The sequence below is a fragment of the Callospermophilus lateralis genome, chromosome X (assembly GCF_048772815.1).
Source record: "Callospermophilus lateralis isolate mCalLat2 chromosome X, mCalLat2.hap1, whole genome shotgun sequence".
In the NCBI taxonomy this organism is placed as follows: Eukaryota; Metazoa; Chordata; class Mammalia; order Rodentia; family Sciuridae; genus Callospermophilus; species Callospermophilus lateralis.
The window spans coordinates 10,742,850-10,765,233 of NC_135325.1; positions in this window are offsets into that span (position 1 = coordinate 10,742,850).

Consider the following 22,384-nt stretch of genomic DNA (forward strand, 5'->3'; position numbering starts at 1 on the left):
TATGTTGGTTTTTTTGTCAAACAGCAGAAGTCAAAACGTGTGACAGATCAATATAACATTCTTCTGCCTGATTTCAACCGATGTCAAAAGTTACAGGTCACTAATAATGATTGAGAGTACTGTGTTAGCTTTGTGTTACCTTAGTGAAATATCTGAGGCAAACATATTATAAAGAGAATAGATTCATTTTAGTTTATGGTTCTAGAGGTTCCAATACAGCACATGGTGGCTCCATTGATTGGGCCTTTCGTAAGGGCAACACATTGTGGCAGGAGCATGTGGAGAGCAAAGGGCTTACATCATTGGCCAGGAAGCAGAAGAGAGAGAGAGAGAGAGGAAGAGACTGAGGTCCCACAATCCCCTTTGAGGGTATGCTTCAAAGACTTAAAGACCTCCTATTAACCCCCATCTCGTAATGGTTCTACCATCTTCTAGTAGTGCCATTGTGAAGACCAATCCTTTAACACATAGGCCTTTGGCTGACACTATCTACATTCGAACCACAGCACTGTGTTAAAAGGAAAGTGGTCCTAGAGAAGGCAAGTGAGATAGTTTTAATAACAAATAGTTAAAACCAGACTATTTGGGTTCCTATCTCAGAGATACCCGTTAATACCTATGTGACCTCATTCAGATAACTTAACCACTCCGTACCTCAATTCTCTTCTCTATAAAATGGAAACAATGATAATAGTCCTTGTTTCATCAACTGTCACAACAGCCATGTGAATTAATATTTATAAGGTACTCATCTTGCCATGTTATAAGACCATATATGTGTTTTTATGATAATTAGCTTAAGACCGGACTTACAGTGGATCTTTAGTTTATTTGTCTACATGTGGTGCTGAGAATTGAATCCAGTGCCTTACATATGCTTGGCAAGTGCTATACCACAGAGCTACAACCCAAGTCTTTTAAGGTAACAACCAAAAACAACTAGTAATAATTATAATTGGTATCAAAATATTAATCTTTTGATCTTAGGCGTTGTTGCAAATATATTGCTACCCTGTCCATATTTCCTCTGCCATTGCATGCTATCTGCCGTCTTCTATGGACACTTAGATTCTCTGTTTGTATGTTTTTCTTGGCCTTTACATGGTCAGAGCAGAAATATTTAGGAGTGAGTGCCCCTTTAGAGACAATCCCCCCAAACAATGGTAGAAGAAATCTGAAGAATAAATACCCTGGCTTCTCACCACTCAGATGGGATAACATAGAAGGTTATTACCCACACACTCTCAGAAGTCTCCAGCAGGATTAAGAGAAGAGCCCATGTTAGACACATGCTCACTGAAAACACACGTTGAACCACCTGCTGTTTCTTCCCATCTCACTTCTTTACTGCTATTGTTTCTTGGGATTGCCTCTCAAATAAACTTCTGGCACTCAATCCTTGTTTCAAGGTCTGCTTGACATCATTGCATGATGATTAGAGCTAAACAAGAGTTGTAGGTAGTCTCTGGTTTGGGGACACCTACACCCAAATAATTGTTTGGTATTCTAGAAGGTTATATAAAAGCTGGATGTAAGGCTTCTCAGGAAAAAAAATGACAGGTTTTTAGAGTAACATTTTTTCCATAAACAAACTGGGCCTACTTAGAAGTATAAAGTTCTCTGAAACTTTTAAGCCCTGGAGGAAACTGGAAATGTTTGAACAAATAAAAATACTTACATAGCTTATATAATTTTTAACACCCTTCACAGATCTAGAGTCACTTTGTTAATTTAGGAACATAAAAATGCATTATGTATAACTTGGTTGGCTCTTAAAAGTATCATGATATCTTGAGAGATGTGAAGGCCTGGGAAAATGAGGGGCAAAAAGAATACTGTGGAAAGAAAACTTTGAAATGCTATGATTAAATAAAATTCCAAGATTATTCTATGAGCTGGTCAGGAATGAGCTGCTTTTCAAGAGAGGGTTATTCCCTATCCCTGAAATTGCTATAAATAGGTGTTTGGTTTTCATGGAATTGTGGGGGCTAGATCTGTGCAACTGAGACACTAGCACTCTGGGTTGTGCTGACCTGACATTTTGATTCGAGATACTTGGGGAGAGCTCTGACTTGTTCCATTGTGGTGTATTATTAAACCCCAAAAGATGGGCCTTGATGTTCCCTGTGCATTCAGGCACCCCTAGATGGATAAATCCATCTGTCGTATAGACAATATGATGTTGAAAAAAGAAAAGACAACCATGTAGAGATGCAGATGCTGGAAAGGATCAAACCCATGCTCTGGCTAAAGAACTTGAGTCCTCATGCCACTATCACAAAGGTGAGAAAATATAGTCTTATTCCTTTTTAAAATAAAATCATAGGATGGAGTCAATTAGCAAATTCCCTGGCCACAGGAATTAGTTTGAGTGTAGTCTATAGGTCAATCTCCAGGATTTTTGTTTAATGGTTAAAGGAAGCCTCCTCTCTCAGAAGTAAAGTAAGAAACATGTAAATTTTTTTTCCTGCATACACAGTAGTTTTTAGTTTTTTATTGGTGCATTATAATTATACATAAAAGTAGGATTTATCATGTGATATCCATACAAGCACATAACATAATTTGATCAATCTCATTCTCCACTACCTTCTATTTCCCTTCCCTCCTCCCTCTCCTTGATCTGCTTGTCATACTCTATTGATCACATTCTATTGTTATTATTATTTAAATTGGTGCATTATGAAAAATATATATATATAAAGCAGGATCCATTGTGGTATATTTGTACATGGACATAGCATAATTGTGCAGATTTCAATCCCTAGTACTTCCCCAATTCCTCTCCTCCTCTCTCCCTTTCCATCCCTTCCTCTACTCTATTGCTCTCCCTCTATAGAAACATCTAGTTATGATTGCTACCTGAAATCACTCTTTGAAATCATTCTGAAAAAGAGATTGAGCATGGCCAAGAAAATTGCCTAGAATTTAGAAGAGAAGTGGAATCAGAGACATGATCAAACTGTACCTAAAACTGACACTATCTATAGACTGCTCAGTTCACGAAGCCATCAAACCCTCTTCAGTGTTTTAGTCTGTTTTTATGAGAACTTTTATTTTTCCCAGCAGAAGGCATCCTTATGGGTCCACTTAGACATAATAGAAATGTAACTACAGAACATATTCTTTGAAAATAGTTTAATAAAAATGTTGCTTTGACTATGATCTCTCACAATAAGCTGTGTGTTCAAGCACCATTTTAACTTTTCTAGAGTTGATGCTAAGTGTGACTGAGAAATCTAAGTAACATTAGGAATTTAGCAAGGGATGAAGTCCTGGAGTTTTCTTTAAAAAATAAATTTTATTGTGTGTATTTAAGGTATACCACATGGTATTATGTGATAATATGGATAGTAAAATAGTTACTAGAATGAAGAAAATTAACATATCCCTCATCTAACATGGTTATCCCTACCCACTTTTTTATGGAAAGAGAAATTACAGTCTACCCATTTAGTAAAATCCCAAATATCATATGATGTTACAAACTACACTCCTCATTTTGCAAGGGCCTCTTTGAAATGGAGTTTTAGTATAAGTATCACAGGAGGATGTTGTCTTACAATCAATAGTAGTTTATTATTTTGTAAGCACATTTCACAAAACTAATGGGCCACATGCCAATTTGAAAAAGCAAATTTGAATGAATAATTCCACCTGGCTTGAATTCCTATTTTTATTTGGGCAATTGGCTGTTCTCTTGGCATGTAGTAGTGAGAATTCAACAGCTGGCACTCACCCACCCATGGGGCCTTTCTTTTCAGAAGATAATTACTTCAGAGATTGACAAAGAACTGAGATCTGAGCTGGGATAATTTAGGACCAAGGAGGTACAAAAATCTTAGAATATCACTATCTTAAATAATAATGGGAGCTCATCAAATGAAGGTCTTTTCTCTTTAAGACACACAATATGCATTTTCCTCTAAGCATGAAGAAGATAATTTTAAAAGACATTTTCCCATAAATCTTAAGGAATTATTTAAACTTATTGAATGTGATCCTGTGCCTATGGTAGAGAATTTTCTTTCGATGATGTCAGCAATTCATAGAACACACACAAAAAAATGAAATGTGGTTTTGCCATTTGCATGATGTTATTTTTAACTTATGGACTGTTTTCATTCTATCAGTTTCTGTGCCTAGAACACTCACCATGCAATACACACATGGCCGCTTTTATACATCCTCTTTGTCCCAGCTTATGGTTCTTCCTCCAGGAAGTTTGTCACCCACACACCAAGTAAAGTATTTAGCATTCTGTATTTGATCATTATCACATTTACTATACTCTTTTGTAAGAACCTCTTGTCTTTAGCCCCAACTGTGGCAGACAGACTTTAATGTGGCCCTCATGATCTCTACTTCCTAGTGTTTACATTCTTATATAATTTCTTGTCCTTGATCTTGGGATCCATGACTTGTTCTAACCAATGGAATATAGTAAACATGGTGGACTGTTACTCCTATGTTAGTCTAGATGATATAAATCTGACTTACTACCATGCCTACTGTGGAGACTCTCCTTGATACCTTTGCAAAAGTCAGGTGCCATGAATACCATGGCTGTAAGGAAATAAATTCTGCCAGTGTCACAAGTGAGTTTGGAAGTTGATTCTTCCTCAGGTGAACCCCCACATTAGAATCCAGCCCTGGTTGATACCTTGGTTGCAGCCTTTTCACATCTTCAGCAAAAAATCCTATTAAGAAGTGCCTGGACTCCTGATGCACAGAAATTTTGGGATAATAAATGAATCTTATTTTAAGCCACTAAGTTAGTGGTGATTTGTTATGCAGCACGGAAAAGTAATATACCAGGGCTGGGGTTGTGGCTCAGTGGTAGAGTGCTTGCCTAGCATGCGTGAGGCACTGAGTTTGATTCTCAGAGCCAAATAAAAATAAATAAAGGTATTGTGTTCATCTGCAATTTAAAAAATAATTTTTTTTAAAAAAAGTTATATACCAATAAATGAACAAAGTCAATGTTAATGGGGAAAATATTTGAGTTGTTTTGAGGTCTTGTCTCCCAAAGCCTACCACAGTAATGGGTACATTTTAGGTTTAAACATCTGTTGAATACATAAATACATATTAAATAATAATTTCTGTGTGTGCCAAAGTAAAATTTATACTCTGCATTAAAGAGTAGGGCCCTCTTCTTGGTGGATTTATCTCTGTGTTCTGGTATTAGACATTTTTTTGGGTTCACTTGATCCTAGTAATTTTTCTTGCCAGCTCACAAAGCTTCTAGGACTTCTGAACACAATAAGAGTTTCAGTAGATTGATTCAGTTATCCTCTTATCTGGTACATTTTAAAAATGTTTAACTTCCCCCATTTCCCTTTACTAACCCCCTTAGTACCTCAAATACCAAGGGAGAATATCTTAGAATAGGATATTATGGGCTAGAGAAAATAATAGCTTATTTATAGGGCAAAAAGACATGGGGAAATAATTGGAACAAAGGATGGCAGTAAAGTAAATTGGTGTAGTGAGGGGAAATCTGTAATTGAGATCATAAATATATTGGATGTCTTTCTGAAGGATGGATGGAGATGTAGTTGTTTGGGATAAGGAGAATAAAATGAAGCAGTTGTCAAAGATCACTACAATTTCTCCATGACCACTTTCTGCATATTTTCTGGCTTTCTAGTGGGCCCAATTTCCTCTAGACATATCTCTATGATATGTTTGAATTTTCAGAGAACCATACATATTATTTGTATGTTTTTGTCTTTTTCTTACACTAAATTTTGAACTCCAAGAGAGCACTATCTTGCCTTTTGAGAAATAATAATATGAACATTGTCTATGAGCATTGTCTTCATCACAGACACTGGGCTAGGTGATTTATGCTAGGTGATTTATTTGTGTCATTTCATTTTATCTTTAAAGCAATCCCATGAGTTAGGGGTCCTATCATTGTTCCCATATTACATCTAGAAATTTGAGGTTAGATGAGCTAAGTTTCTGAAGTCTCACTGTCAGTAATTGGTGGAACCAGGACCTCTGAGGAGGCATGTACTACAGTGACTAGCACAAGATAGGTATTTATAACAGGCCTCTTAAAACAGGATGAGGCCCCAGATGGGATTACTTAAAAGGAATATCTCAACTTGAGAACTTCTAAATCTACCTGTGTTTTTCAAGCAAGCCTCTATACGTGGAGAATCAGAATAAAAGCCCAACTCTGGTGTGTAGTATGAGGCACCTTGCTTTGAGGTCTAGCAACCTACTAGTCTATCAATAATTTGGAAAACATGAGAGAGAATGGCCTAGAATTATCACCTGTAGGAATTATTTCTGTGTTTGTAATGCCAGATTCGTGGGACTCCAAAGGATCTCCAGGAGCCGAAAATGATGCAATCACACAAGAGTCTTTAGTGCAAGCTTGAGCCTGGACTCACAACCGTTCTGATGCAGCGGTCCCAGGGAATGAGTCCCAGTCCTTTATTCCGTGAGATTTTATAGGTTTTGGGGGGATACTCTATGCTTCACAACATCACACAGCAATTCATTCCATACCATGGGAAAATCAGACAACAACTCTTAACATTGATTAGCACATTCACTGGCGGGAACAAGTTGGGTTGGGGTGATTGGTTAGTACAAGAGGGGGATTCCTTTGAACTGAGTGGTTTAGCCCACGAGGGGTGTATGTGCTGAACTACATGGTTTCCCAATATGTTATCAACCACCATAAACTACTGGGGAGTCATCTGGTATCCCAGGTATTTTCCCTGTCTCATGCTGATTGGAGGTTGCTAGGGGGGTTGCTATGGGTCCTCACCAAGCCTGACTGAGTCAGGGACACCTGGTGCCTCAGTCCTCTCCTGTTATTTACAGACAAACAACTCAGCAGGGTGACTATCTTCCTAGAAGTGCTCTGTCGGTTTTTCCAAGGACAGAGGTCACGCCCCCTTCCTTGGACAGGCTTTGCTCTGAGGTAGAGGCTGGTTTCTCAAATATGGAGTCACATCAGTTTCTCATGTTCAGTTTCTAGTTAAACATTTTCTTGTTAATGCTCATTTTTTCTCAAGGAGATGATCCGCTCATCTGGGTGGAAAGATTGTGTAATGTTCTTTGGTTGAGTGACCACATAGAGCTCTTCATGGTTAGCTTGGCAATGTGGATGGAGACAAGAAGGGTGGAAAGATGAGTGGGTGGCACACTTTGCAATTAGGCCTTTAGAGCTGTAATAATGAGTGTTCAGCCTTTATCATCTTTCACAATTGTCTCTGTTCTTTAAAGTCTAAGCATGATTTTTATTTTAAATTACTGGATACCGTGGAGTATCTGGAAATGTGAGATGCTGCTTCAAATCATTTTGACTATTTTTTTTAAATGGAGTACTTAAAATGTTAATTTCTTTCTTTCTTTCTTTCTTTCTTTCTTTCTTTCTTTCTTTCTTTCTCACTTATTCCCTCTTTTCTTCTCCAAATATTTATCATATATTTACCAGGTAAGTACATGAGGTGAAATATCTCAGATCTTATTGTAACTTACATATCATATGTGTGTGGGGGGGTTGTTTACAGAAATAATCAGGAAAATAAAATAATACAATTATACAGTTTTAAATAATTGTGATTGAGAGAAAATAGGGTGACATGATGGAAAGGTATTAGTGGGTGAATTTCTTAGTTTGGGTGAACATAAAAAATATTTTCATGAAATAAGCCAATCCCCAAAACCAAAGGCTGAATGTTCTCTCTGACTGGTGGACACTGGCACACAATAAGTGGGGGAGGTAACAATAAAAGTTCAGTGGATTAAACAAAGGGGAATGAAGGGAAGGGAGGAGGATGGGAATAGAAAAGACAGTAGAATGAATGGAACATAAGTTTTCTATGTTCGTATATGAATACACAACCAGTGAAACTCCACATCATGTATAACCATAAGAATGATTTCCTAATTAGAATAAGTTATATTCCATGTATGTATAATATGTCAAAATATACTATATTGTCATGTATATCTAAAAAGAGCAAAATAAAAAATATTTTCATGAGATTTTAGGTTATGATATGAAAGACCCAGCATGCAAAAATCTGGGGCAAGATAACTCAGGCACAGAGATTAGTTAATGCACACCTTGTGAGGTAGAACTGAGCTTGGTAAGTTTGAGGGACAGTAATGAAGTTCCTATGACTACTGTGGTGATTTAGGTGAGGGTGACAGAGGACAGAGTTATCAACAAGGGCAAGGCCCTTGTAAACCATAGTAAAAACTTGGTAATTTATTCTAACTACAATAGATACCAATGAGATGGTTTTAAGTAGAAAAACAATAAGGGCTTGATTAATTTTTATAATTAAAAAGAGTTATTGCATAGTAGATACATATGTATTTATTATATTAATATTTTTTGTTTGTATTTCTGAAAAATTTCATAATTTAATAGATGTTTCTGGTTACTGTGTTCAAAACTGTTACAGGACAACAGTGGAGGTATGGGTATGAGACAGGAGTTCACTATATTTCAGACGACAGATAAAGGTGGCCAGAAGTATGGTGGTAGAAGATGTAAGGGAGAGAAGTATGCAGAGTGGGGATGTGTTTTAAAAGTTGACAAGACTTGCTGGTGGTTGAATACCCAAGAGAAAAGTACAAATCAGAAATATGTTTTGCTTAAGCAATAGGCTGAAACTTGGTGTCATCTTCCAAGATGGAGAAAATTGAGGGAACCACAGGTTTTTGTAGAGGTATGATGATGAAAAGTTCCCTTTTTACCATATTAAAATTACATGAAATACCTATCAGATCTTCAAGCAGAGGGTCAGGATTAGATAAAATAGGCTGGAGATGGAGCTCTGGGGTCTTCAGTTATCAATGGTCTTTAAGGTCATGGATAGGGTAAGATCACTTAGTTAGATTATAGCTGGAGAAGAGAAAGAGGCTCAGGAGTAAGCCATAAAGGACTCCAATAATGAAGTCAAAAAGTAGAGGAGAGATCAGTCAAGGAGTTTGGATAATGATATAGAAAATAAGAAGAGTGTAAAACTGAGAAAAACAAGAGAAAAAATTCAAGTAGGAAATCCCAGCAGCCAGGAAGACTAGGCAGGAGGATTGTGAATTCAAAGCCAGCCTCAGCAACTTAGTGAGACCCTTTCTCTTAATCAGATATAAAAAAGGGGTAGGGAATATTGCTCAGTGGTTAAACACCACTGAGTTCAATCCCTGGTACTGTCCCACCAAAAAAAAAAATCAAGTAGGAGGAGATAGTCAACTTTATCTAAAGCATCAATTTTTAACATTTTGATGATATAGTATCTTTCATAGGCTGTTGAAGCCTATGAACCATGTCTCAGAAAAATGTTCTTAAATGTACAAAATAAAATATATAATATTGCATAGGAAAGCCAATTAGGTTGAAGTAGAGATGCCAAAATATTAAAAACAAATTTGACAGTAGTATTTGAGTTTTTATTAGCATATTCTATAAGTAGTTATAGACACAGGTCTAATAACTATTAAAATATATAGTGACGGGAATAAATGATAATTTGTAAATTGCCAACATCTTCAATGTAATATGTATGATGTAATATTAACAATAATACACATAAAGTGTAATATGAAAAATGTCTGTGACTTTTCTTTGTGACAAAGTCACAGGTACTGCTAATACTACTGTGGTTTGATGATTATGTTTAAAACTCAGGGAAATGCTAAATTTCAGTTTGTTATTAGTGAAAATGCACATGTTTCCTCACCAAAGTTCATAGATTCTCTTTCAAAACCACTGGCTTAATGTTAGAGGTAAATCTTCAGAAATGGCACTCACTGGTGTGGATTCTCCTAAATGGTGACTTACTTTGCTATAACTTAATCTTCAGCAATAACCTTAGGCTTGTTAATGTTCTATCTCACTGTTGGAAAATGACATTAAAAGGGCATAGAAGCAATGACAGAGGGAGTGGGTGGAGTGGGGAGGGGAATGCTGAATATTCTTTAGTTACTTATGTTGAAGAATATTAATATTCATAAAGATGTCTAATATTAAAACTGATTTGGAAGTGAATTCATTATGGCAGAAAACGTTTAAATCTACCTCTACTCCCATTATTTGATATTCAGAATATTTAATAGGGAAGGATAGACATTTGTGTAAAGGCTTTCCCTTTGTTCTTTGGTTCTTTCTATTGCCTCCTTGAAAGTTCTAGAATATTTAATACTTTCCCTCTCTAATTACACACTGATATACAAAATATAGGTAAACTGGGGTCTTTAAAACACAATTATCAATTTATGGGTGTATCATTAATTTTGGGATTTCAGAAGTGGGTGCTCAAAAACCATTTGTTGACTGTTGGATAGAAAAAGTTTCTTTAACTTTCCACTCTACCACAAATCTCCTCATTAAAGCAGTGTCCTAAAAGTCAACATTTATAACTGTATTCAACATACACGAATTCCATTATGAACAGCCCTTCATATTAATTTGATTTGCATTATACTTTAGTGCAGGGGCTGGCAGAACTACAGCCTGTGGTCTGTTTTTGTACAGCCAGATATTTAGGAAAACTTTACATTTGCATAGAGTTGTAGAAATAAAACAAACAAACAAGAATAATAAACCCAAAGAAGAATATGCAACTGAGGCATTATGTGGCTTGTAAAACCTAACCAATATTCTATCTAACTGCACAGAAAATGTTGATCCCTGCATATTCACTTTTGAGTGTGTGTATTATGTGTGTGTGCGTGCATGTATATAAACACACACATACCTACCAAGCTTTCTCAGCTGCTTTATTTAATTAATAGATTTTATCTTCTTGACCACCAGGATGGACAAATAATTAGAGCTGGTGAATCCTATGTCATGCTACTAACAGTTATGTTTGGTCCAAGAGGTGAGCATGTGAAACAAGCAGGGTCCACTTCATTGTCCTTCCCATAGAATTGATGCATAGATATTGGGAACAAGTTCCTTTTCTTTTCACTGATGCTTCTAAGCTGCAGGGGGGTTAACCTGGAAATAATTATGGATATCGTGGAAGAGCATCTATAGTAGGAGAGAACACAGAGGAAAATTGGCCTTATAGATGGAGAGTAAGGAGGCATAGACCAAAGTATTTAGGCTCTGACATTTGAAGCTAGAAACATTCTTATGTTATCTGAGTTAGTGATTTCCTTTTGTTGTTTAAGCTTGAATTGTAATTCTATCACTTATAAGGAAAAATACCTTTCCATAATTCAAATATATCACAGTTTTCCCAACAGTTAAATAGAAAACACAACTTTTTCTTTCTTGCTTAATTGGAAACCATCTATGATCATGTATATTCCTATCAAATATTGAACCCTCTCAACTTTCTAAGCATAGGACTATTTTACAACATTATGAAGCATGTATCTTTGTGCCACATTATGAATGTGGGTACAAAACTAGAATAAATAATTTAATAATAATTTAATAATTTAATAATCAAATAAATAATTTGATTAAGATCTTACAGCTAAGTAGGTGGCAGAGTTGAGATATTTACCATTCACATAAATTTTACTGTGGTCATGGGAATAGGACCTTATCATGTTCTTCCCTCTTAACATAGCATAACAATAAGTCAGTACCTATTTCCTCATTGACATTTTAGGGTTTAAATGGAATAACAGTGTTTTCTCATTGCATGTAAAAATTTAAAATGCATGGTAACAACTTGACTATTATTTGGGGACTGAAAACATAGATATGTATACAATGTACTGTATCCCACTATTTAGCTGAGAAATACAGGCATTTGAGAATATAGGGATGGTTTATAAATAGCTGTCTTAGCTTGGGTTCCATAGAGCCTAGGCAAAGATTAATCACTAGTGCTTTATTGGAGAAGTGTAAACTTAAGACAGTGAAAATGATGGCAAAGGAGTGAAGGTAGGGAAGGAAGGGGGAGGCAGATAAAGGTCATGTGTGTTCCTGTTGAGCACAAAGAGACAAAGCAGATTGCTTGGAAGGTGTGTCATTTAGTCAGTATATTTGTGGATACCTGAACATAAGTTGTGTGGATTAACTGTACCTACAATTAATCCATGGGAGGACATATGGGGAATTTATGTTTCAGGCTTCCTCTCATTTCTTATTTCCCATTGGTTAAAGTTGTCCCCAGAGGGAGCAAAATATGCCCCCCCATACTTCTCAGATGTATCACTTTGATACTTTGCTATCTAGGAGGATGCTCCATCCCATACCCTGTGTAGTGTTCCATCCTAATACAGTGTAGGAGGATTCAGAAACTCCAGGCAGGTAGTTGCTCAACAGGTGACATGGCAGTGAACCCAGCACTCCTGAGGTAAGTAACTGACTGGTCCCAGGTGGTAGAACCACACAGACCTCAGGGGAGTTGGTGGGCCATGGTAGTGGATGAAGCAGAGAGATATCTTTGGACCTGGTGGTAATGGTACTTAGAGATTCTGAGTATGCAGAAAAATATAATGTCATATAACCATTGAAGAATCACTGCAAATTATACATTTTCAAGTTCTAAAATATTATGCCAAAGATCATGAAGTCCTTGAAGAAATGAGTGCTAGTTTACTTTTCATATGCAATATGATAAGCAACTTGATCAGATATTAAAGAATTTTTCTTCGGCTCCAACAGAGATGATTCATCTAAGTCTGAACATTTACTAAAGCTTAATTTAGGTTGATGCACTAGACTGGTATTTTTCATTTTTAATGTGGTGAGCTGTTATTATGAATTAGATCTTCCATCATGGAAATAGATGCTTCCAATTCTTGAAGACAGACAGTTGTGAATGGTTATTTAAGTAGCAACTCATCTGTCATTATAACCTGGATTCAGGGTGTATATATATATATATATATATATATATATATATATATATATATACCTCCTGAATATATATATAAATATATATATCTCCTGAATATAATATATATTATACTACATACATATATATGTGTGTGTGTATGTATTATACTACACACACACACAAAAAAAATTATAGAACTTTCTATTTTCCACCTCTAGCTTCTTATGAACATACCCATAATGCATCCACAGTGTCTCAGTGGCTTGGCTCTTTGTGTCTGGAAAGTTGAAAAGTCATTGAGTATTTCAAATCACAAAAGCATATTTTCCCTCATAGTCTCAGAGGTGAAATCTGAAAAGTGAAACATTTACAAAGGCACAATTTGATATTTTACATGAAGGAGTCTAAAGTTGATAATACAGCTGGGAATGCACTCCTATTGTTTTTATTTTCCCCTTCCTGAGCATTCTTCCAGCTCAGCTGTTGTGGGCACCCCTGATGCTCCCTGAGCAGGGATTTCAAATGACTCTACAGCAGATTGTTTTCAGACTGAATTGTGTGCAAAAAATCTTGGGAGTTTTAGTTCATAGCAAAGAAAGGGCAGTCCTTTGGGGTCAAGAAAAAATGTCTGATATTCATTTCTTAAAATATTTTCATTTCTTTTACCAAATTGGAACAAAATTATTTATAGTTATTTTCTGAGAAAATATCTTTTCATGGATTTTGGTCTAGAGTCTTAATGATCTCTGTGGAGTCTGACATTTATAGAAATATTTTGCTCACCAAAGAAGCCGCCAGTGTTTATTGCCTTGATGATTGAAAACTTCACAACCTGTGTCTGTCCATTAGCAAAGACAGGTGGGTTAGAGTGAGTTGGGCAGAAGGTAATGCGATGTAGTATGTGTCCCTATCTTAAAATCACTGTCTCCCTTTAAAAATCTCTTTTAGGGTGAGGACGTAGCTCAGTGGCAGAGTGCTTGCCTAGCATATACAAGGCTGCAGGTTCTACCTCCAGCACCATAAAAAGTGCATAAAGAAATGAATAAATAACAAAAGAGAAAAAACATCTTCACGAAAATCACTTAGATTTTTCTAAAGGGTTGGATTCTAAGGGAATACTAATATTAATAGTCTTCACAAAGCAGCATCATTGCCTCCTCCTACTGTAAACTCTGGCTTAGTGAGCCCAAATGCTGGGAATTGCTTTGGCCTACACTTATAAGATAGAGAGGCCAATGTCCAGGAAACCAATTGACATCAGGGATTTAGCTAATGAAACAGCTTCTGGGGAATGGTCCTGGGGCATATCCATTAAGGCTGATTGTTCATGTTTTATGCTTCTCCATCTCCATCAGAAGTATAGTCACCTTTGCAGTAAGGATTTCAGGGCATCACAGCCTTCAGTTGATTAAAGAGTAACTCACAATTATTAAGTTTTTTTTTTTTTAAAAGAAAAATCAGTTTTAAAACTTTGAACTACAAATGGTAAAGTAAAGTGGGTTGTCAGGTAAATCCTTAATTGTTTTCTGGAAACACCCCATTCTGAGAGCATTTTAGGTAATCTTGTTATTATTATTAAATAACCATAGTCTTTCTTTTTGTTATTCTCTTGTTAAAATTAACAGATGAGGTCAACCTTTTGGTTGGCAGACTATTGCCAGTATTCTCTTGTAGCAGAATGCTAATAATGTTCAGCCTCCTAGAAGTGCTATTTGAAATACAAGTCCTGCTTCTCAGACTCAAATTATGGCCAGTATTACCATTAGTGAAGGAATGATGATGTTATTACTTATTCTCTATAGAAAAATATATGGAAAATGGAAGAAGGCAAAAGACATCACTTACTTGTTTGTGGAGTACAAAATAAAGGAAGAATGAATTACCAGATAGTTCTTGCCTCTGCTGTGGCAATTTTACCCCACCATTTGATATTAACATTCATGAGGAGATCTCTATAATTCTCTGAAGCCCAGGAGCAATATCCCTTCCCATTCAGGTAATCCATCACTCTGAAGGGTGGGCAGATAATACGAACTTATGTTTCATTTATCGCTCTCTGCCAGTAGAGGAAATGACAGTCATATTGAAACTCTTTAATATCTTGCTTGACGTGTAGGAGTGGGTTGATTTTATATGCTCAGGTTCCCGTCCTGCTCAGGGTGTGGTCGGCCTCCTTCCTCTTTTAGCTGTAGAGCACAAGAATAGGAGGGTTCTTCTGAACTGTCTTGGTTGGAAATTAAATAAACCTAGATCTGTGGGTACCAAGTGATATATGTGTAAGGTAAAAGGACAGGCAGGTGGGGGCCTCAGTTGTGTATAAGAGTCTCTGATGTGGGGCATGCTATATATTTTCATATATTTTGCAAGATCACAACCACCAAAGTTGGAAAATATTAATCAAGATTGAGCAGGTATTATTATTGGAAAAAACAGTTTTCTTCACTAAAGTCTTAGCAGTAACAAAACTCAGGATATTCATGAGTTTCCCCGCCCCCCAAAAAACCCAAAACAAACCTGATATGAAATATTGTAGACTGCAGATACTGTGCTTTCATTCAAGTACATGTCCAGAGCCTAGAGTATTATATATTATAGAATTTTGAAAGTTATATTGTAAGTGATTAAATAAAGTTAGAAATATAATTATAGGGTTTCTGAATTATCATAGATCTCCTTATGTGGTTAATGTCACTGAGGTCTCTTTCTACCATTTCTTTTTATTTGCCTCTTTGCTCTTTCCCATACACTTTCTTCATAATTTCTGATATAGTGTCATTACACTATTGGAAACTAGCCTCAACCATGTGGTTGTTGAAGAAATCTTGGACAGGTAAAGAAATAAACACATTGTGAGATGAATCCAAGGTGATTCGGTTAGTAAATATCAGAGCCAGGGTTCAACCTTAGTTCTGTCTAGTTTTTGAGGCACTGTGAATTTTCCTTTTCCCTAAACTACTGCAAGAAGATTTTTTTTAAAGAGAGAGAGAGAGAGAGAGAGAGAGAGAGAGAGAGAGAGAGAGAGAGAGAGAGGGAGAGAGAATTTCTTAATATTTATTTTTTAGTTTTCGGTGGACACAACATCTTTATTTTATTTTTAGCATGTACTAAAAAAGTCATTATCTGTGAATTAATGAATGTATCTGCTAAACAATTATTGGAGAGTTCATTGTATTATGCTGAACACTGAGAATCAATTGAAGAAACGGTTTTCCTGAGGTTTGGAAAACCACTTTGTAGCTGGGACATCATTACCAATAATGAAAATACACAGTAAAATTATAAAGAACTCTAATAGTATTGAAAACACAGTCTCTAACTCTACCTATAGAGTCTTGGAAGAAACATTCAAAGCGGGAACAATATTTAAAGTTGGTCTTGGATAATAAGTAAGAATTTGTGATGAAATGGGTCTTTTTCATTAATCTATCTGGTGTGATCCTGGGCAAATCAACTGAATCTTCTGTTTCTTATCCCCCAATAAGATTGTTATGAAGATGAAATGAGATTTCAAAGCACTTTGAGAACTTTTAGATAATATTACAACATATATTTTCAAGAAGTATATAAATAATGTCTTCTAAGTATTGGAGGTGAGGTCTAGTCTATTAGAATAACAGGATATACATTATTTCTAGAAAAACACCACACTTGGTGTTACTGTCAAAAAAATTCATAGTCCTTAGTGCAGCTGATATGGGCAAATGCCACTTTTCTATAACATACAGACAGTCCTTCAATAATACCTAGGAACATTGCCTAGCAATCAGGGATGAACATCTATGCTAGGATGGAGTTGTTTAGGAGATGCCTTGTGAATAGTGCTGGGCATAGCTTTAGGGGAAGGGCTTTATTAATGTAAAATTATCAGGGTAAACTTGGATCTGCCGTTTTATCTTCTTTTTATCACCTAGGATAATAGGTTTAAAAAAGGAGCAGAAAATATCCCTGGGGCACATAGGTCAAGGATGTCATGGCTGAGTGAATGTTCTAATAACAGAAAAATGCAAAGGTGGTGGGATCTAAAGTGGGCTGTTTTGTAATCTCCATATAACAGAGACTAATAATTTAAAACGTAATATTATGTAAATCATAGGTAGTTTCCAAAATATTCTTTTATATTTCATAAATTAAATATTAAAGCAATACACTGTATCATGTGTGTGGCCACACACACATATGTATAGCTCAATTATTTATAGTAGAAGACCATGTCTCTTTCTTCACAGGGACATCTTTTTTGTTAGTGTAAGCTCTGTATAATCTAAGTTTACTCATGATGAGGGACAATGCTGTATCAATTAGCTATTGCTGCATAACAACAATCTAAACTTAATGGCTTAAAACAACAAATATTTATTACTACTCATGAGTGTACAGATTGGCTGGATTGTTTTATTGAACTAAATTGGACTTACATTTCTGTGGTCAGGGGCTGGGGCTGTAGCTCAGTGGTAGCATGCTTGCCTTGCATGCATGAGGCACTGGGTTCCATCCTCAGCACCACATAAAAATAAATAAATAAAATAAAGATATTGTGTCCATCTACAACTAAAAAAAATTAAAAAAAATATTCCTGTGGTCAGCTATGTGTCAGCTATGACAAAATTGATATTATTTTGATTCTTAGAAAATAGATTAGTAGAGATGTAGTTTTGTGGCATAATCTGTGCTAGGGTTGTGTTTATTTCTCTCATGGTGAGCAGCCAATTTCATTTTATATAAGTTAAATAAGAATGATTATCATTAAGTTTCCTACTTAAAAGGAAAAACACTGCCTTTCTTCATATAGCCCACTAATCAGTGGACTAGATCATAGCCTATGGAGATTGCTCTGAGAAGCTCCAGGAAGCTTTCTGTTGTTGCTGTTGTTTTTTTATTTTTGTTTTTGTTTTTTATTTTTTGGCTTACTCTAAAAGATAGTGCCTTTGAGAGAGCTGTGCAACTTTAGAGACTATCATCAATCCTTCAGAGTGTGAACATTCTGAAAACATGGTGGGGAAAGAAGAGAGCATTAAAAGGTTAAAGAAGGTAAAGATGAAATTCAATCTGATTTTATAGTTTTTCCCTAGGGGCATACCCTTAATAGAACCAATCCACCCTCATCAGCCTTAGATTAGATCCTGTTTCAGAGCTAACGTTAAGAGAGTGGTTAGGATGTTTTATGAGACAAATTGGATGGATGTGTTGGAGACTGGTAGAAAAGACAGAAGGATCCTGGAGGAGAATAGAGGCCAGTCAGTACAAAAACAAGAGTGCCAAGCTCTGGGAACATTTACAATTCTATTTCTTTTTCTACTCTCTTGAAAGGGAAAGGGAATTGCATGTTTAATAGGGTAGTCTTGAACATTATACAGAGAAAAAGGAAATAGCTGCTTCTTACAACCTCCTAGCAAACTCCTCTGATTATAATTTAGTTTCATAATTATATTAAATCAGGTTGTAATCCCTTAAAAACTCAGCACATTTTACCTGCTAATAGTGCAATCAGTCTAAATGCCATTTATAGTTAGTCTTGAGTTGAAAACAATATTTAAAACCAATTTCACTCTCAATTCATGAAAAACCCCATCACTCTATCTTATTTATAATAAACTCATTCGAGTAGATCCAGGCACAATATAAACAAGTGATGGAAAATCCTTAGGAGGTTTTGGCTCATACATTCTGAGCAGACATGCTCTGGAAAACACAGACATCCTCAAAAAAACTGCAGTCTGCTGAAAATGCCAGGAGATTTCAGGAGACTGGACTCTTCATTAGGCCTTGGCATCTTTCATTGTTTCTGCATAGAGAATGGTGTCCACACTTTTTGGCATATCATCTATATGTCCAGCTCTTTTTCTTTCCAATCTTATTTCAAATGGACAAGGTCTTAGGGCATATGAGAATATGAGTGTGGGAATAGGATATGTGGATACTGCAAAATCATCCAAATTGTTACTACTGAAAAACTGATTATTGGTGGGTTGAAAAAGGCCAGGCAGTTTCCATGGTGTTCAGGTAGCAGGTGAACAACAGCCAAATGTGATATAGTGAAGTGCAGAGGCTTTGGAGCTAGATAGAACTGTTTGAAATTTGGTTGTATTATTACAGGTTGTGTGACCTTAGGAAGACTACTTAACCCTTCTGAGTTTCAGTTCCTTTATAATAAAATAGAGAAAGACATATTCACCTGCAAACATTGCTGTGATATTTAGTTTAGATAATATTACTTACTTTAAAAGGCATGTGGGACACAGCACAGTATTTCTCTCTCCCTTCATTTTCCTTCCTTCTTTCTTTTGCATTTCTTTTCTCTAGTTCTTTTATTCAGAATCTATTTATTAAGCATTGTACCAGATGCCATCAATGCTCTATCCATGTTCCCTTGTATCCCTTTACTGTTGTTGTGCACATGACTCCTGGTATGTTGTTACTCTCAGAAACCAGCACCTGAATTGCCTTGTCAAAGGATTGCCCTCAAGCTGCTAAGACCCACCTTTCCTGAAGAATCAAAAGTACCTGGAAATTGATAGTCCCTTGTGGGTATCCTTTAAAAATAATTGATAGATGGGAAGTAATAAATATTCTCATCATTATGCCCCCTAATGGGGACAACTTTGAGCTGTGACCTGGACTGTCTACTGAAGTCACCTGTGGGATTGAGCCAAAGTTACCATCCTTGGGAATTCATGTCCTGCCCTTGCTCTATTTCCTTCCCTTCCTAGTCCTATATCTCTAGTCTCTTACTTGTTTCCAGAGAATGCTTCCTAATAACCTATTTTCATATAAATATAAATCCTTATCTCAAGATTTGCTTCTGGGAAACCAAGCCCAAGTTATGTACTTTTCACATATTCCATATTGTTCTAGGTGCTGGGGGATGCATGAGCCAGCTAGACAGTCTTACTTTCATGATCTGGAAATATCATAGTGAATGCCCATGTTAAATTGGTTCCCACTATAAAGAGTACATTTTACAAATTATGCAGAATTCTATACCTCCTTTGTAGTGGAAAGAATATAGGTTTCAGAATAAAACTTCTAATTTGTGTCCCTGCTCATTTGTGTCTTAGCTCATTCTTGTATAGCTGCATTGGACTTACTGAGCCTCACTTGTCCCCATTTAAAATGAATTTACTAATGCCTGCTCTGCCAAACTCATGGAATTTCTGTAGTGATAACTTAAGTGAAATATGTAAAAGCCCTTTCAAATTTATGGCACATAATCTCAAATTCAGTCATCACCTGGAGATATTACGTCAATAAGCTAGGGCTTTGAAAAATGAAAGCACATTGTGTCATTTTGTAGAACTTGTTACATATTTTATAAGACATTGCTTTAAAAATTAATGCTTTTATCCTTGCTGAATTAAACAAGTGTGATTTGATGGGGTCAGAAATAACGTCATAAGCTTGGTATGATTAAAATGAATATCAGGCTGATGCATAAAACAGGCACAGCTACTGGTGATGGTAAAATGTAAAATGTAAACAGACTTCTTGGTGTTGTGGTATGTGTAAAGTTTAACAAAGAACAGTAAGGAAGCAAGTCTTTGAAGAAGCCCTGCCCCTGACATGCTTCCCCTACTAGTGCCAAGGAATTAACAGCTACCTCACGTGTAACTCATCTTCTGCTAAAGGATTGTCAATCTTTTTGTCTCCTTTAATCCTGCAGAAGGATTCCCTCAGATGTATCTGTCTTGATATAACAGAACTAGTCTCAACATGCCCACATGGAATTGCATCTGGAAGCTAGAGCCCTGAGGTTCTTGATTTATTTTCCAGAGTTAATTAGGCCCTGAGATAATTTTGATGGTAAAATACAAAGTGGATTAGGCAAAAAGGGACAGTTTATAAAAGGATATAAGGATACCTACAAGGGCTTAAGGGTCAGACATGCATTCAGGCCACATAAGAAACAGGGAATAGGACCTGGGAAATCAACATAAGTCAAAGTAGACCTCTCCTAACTGTACCCATCTCTTTTTGGGATCTCATGTTCTTTTGTATCTTCTAATCTCTGCTATTATCTTCCTATTTCTCTTTCTCTTGAATGCCGATTCTTCTGCCATGTTTATGCCATGTCATTGTTGCCTCTAAATGATGGCCTCTGTCATGTTCACATCAGTTTATCCTGACCTTCTCTGTCCCAAAGACATTTTTTTTTCTGCCAATCTTGACTCCGAATCAGTTTCCCTGAGTCAAGTGTTCATTTTTGGTCCAATCAGCTAGAGTCAATGAATTGTGAGAGCATAACACTGACAGGATTTCAGAGGCCCACCTCTCAGTGGGAGGAGGATTGTTGAAGTAGAGCCCAGGGTGGATATGAATTCTAAAACATATTTACTATAATGATTCAGATATACTGCTGGAGTTGCTAGCTATGTTTCTATTGCCAACATCTATTTAGCTCTCAGAAAAAAAAATCACCACAAACCAAGCAGCTGAGGACAAGTCTGACAGAACCATCTGGACTCCATGAAATCTGACATCATTCTGGCTTGTCTTAAATCCATCTTTCTTTTGAAACCTACAGTCTTTTGACAGTTTGTTCTTGAGCAAGGAGGACTATATTTACATAGGAAGGAATACAATTGAGGCCTTTTACTGATACAGGATATGTGATTATTTTGGCATATTTTCTCAAAGGGATTAAAAGAATTATTCCATTGACTTCTTGAAAAGGGTGAGTTTCCTATGGATTCTGGTAAAGCATCCATTTAAGTGACAAGTAAACAAGTGCACATTTCTGTCAACTATTTCATCAGCATCAAAATTGGACTTCATTAAAGCTGAGTTGTGACTTTAATTTCTCCATTCTGATTCTTATTTTTTGGACAAAGTAAAAAAGATAAAAGAGAGAAAGAATCTGCTTTTGTGCCTCCAACAGATCTTTCCAGTTTGTTTTCTTTAAAGCTCTCTGTGGGGGACACTATTTCTTTTAAGAAAGTTACACTTATAAAAAACTATAGGAAGTTATTGTTCCCCACCATTATGCTTCCTCTTTAAAAGGTGAATCCAAACTTAGAAGACACCCAAGATCTTTTGTTTTCATAAAAAGGAGCCTATATACCTGGAAGGAAGCATATTTTGTCACCTTAAAGAGCATGGGAAATTTCAAGTGGGTTGAGATATGGTTGAGACTGGGCTGTGTGCAGGACCACTGGATCAGCTACCCACACTGGTCACTTTTGGAGTGGAGAGACTTCTTTTCTCTAATCATAAATCAAGGCTTTAAAATACAGTATGTTCTACCTTATGCAGAGCTTGAACATGATAGAGGTGGTCCTTTGTAGTTTCAAAAGGAACATTAAACTCTGATTATTTGGTTCTAGACATGGAGACTCTGGCTCTTCCCGACCCCCTCCCCCAACCCCCGGGGGTAGATCTGTGGAGACCAGAGATGAATACAATATTTTGTGAACCACAGGTTAAAACTGGATATTTCCTATCACTGCTTTCATAGAAGCTATCATGCTTGTCAGTAAGGTATTTGAGTACTGGGCTGGATCTTTTCCATTTGCCACTGTAGGTCCACTTTCTGTTCGTTTTACATCCTGCTGTGTCCCAGCAGGCTAACTTTTATGGACTGACTCTTTAACTTCCCTTGCCCTTTG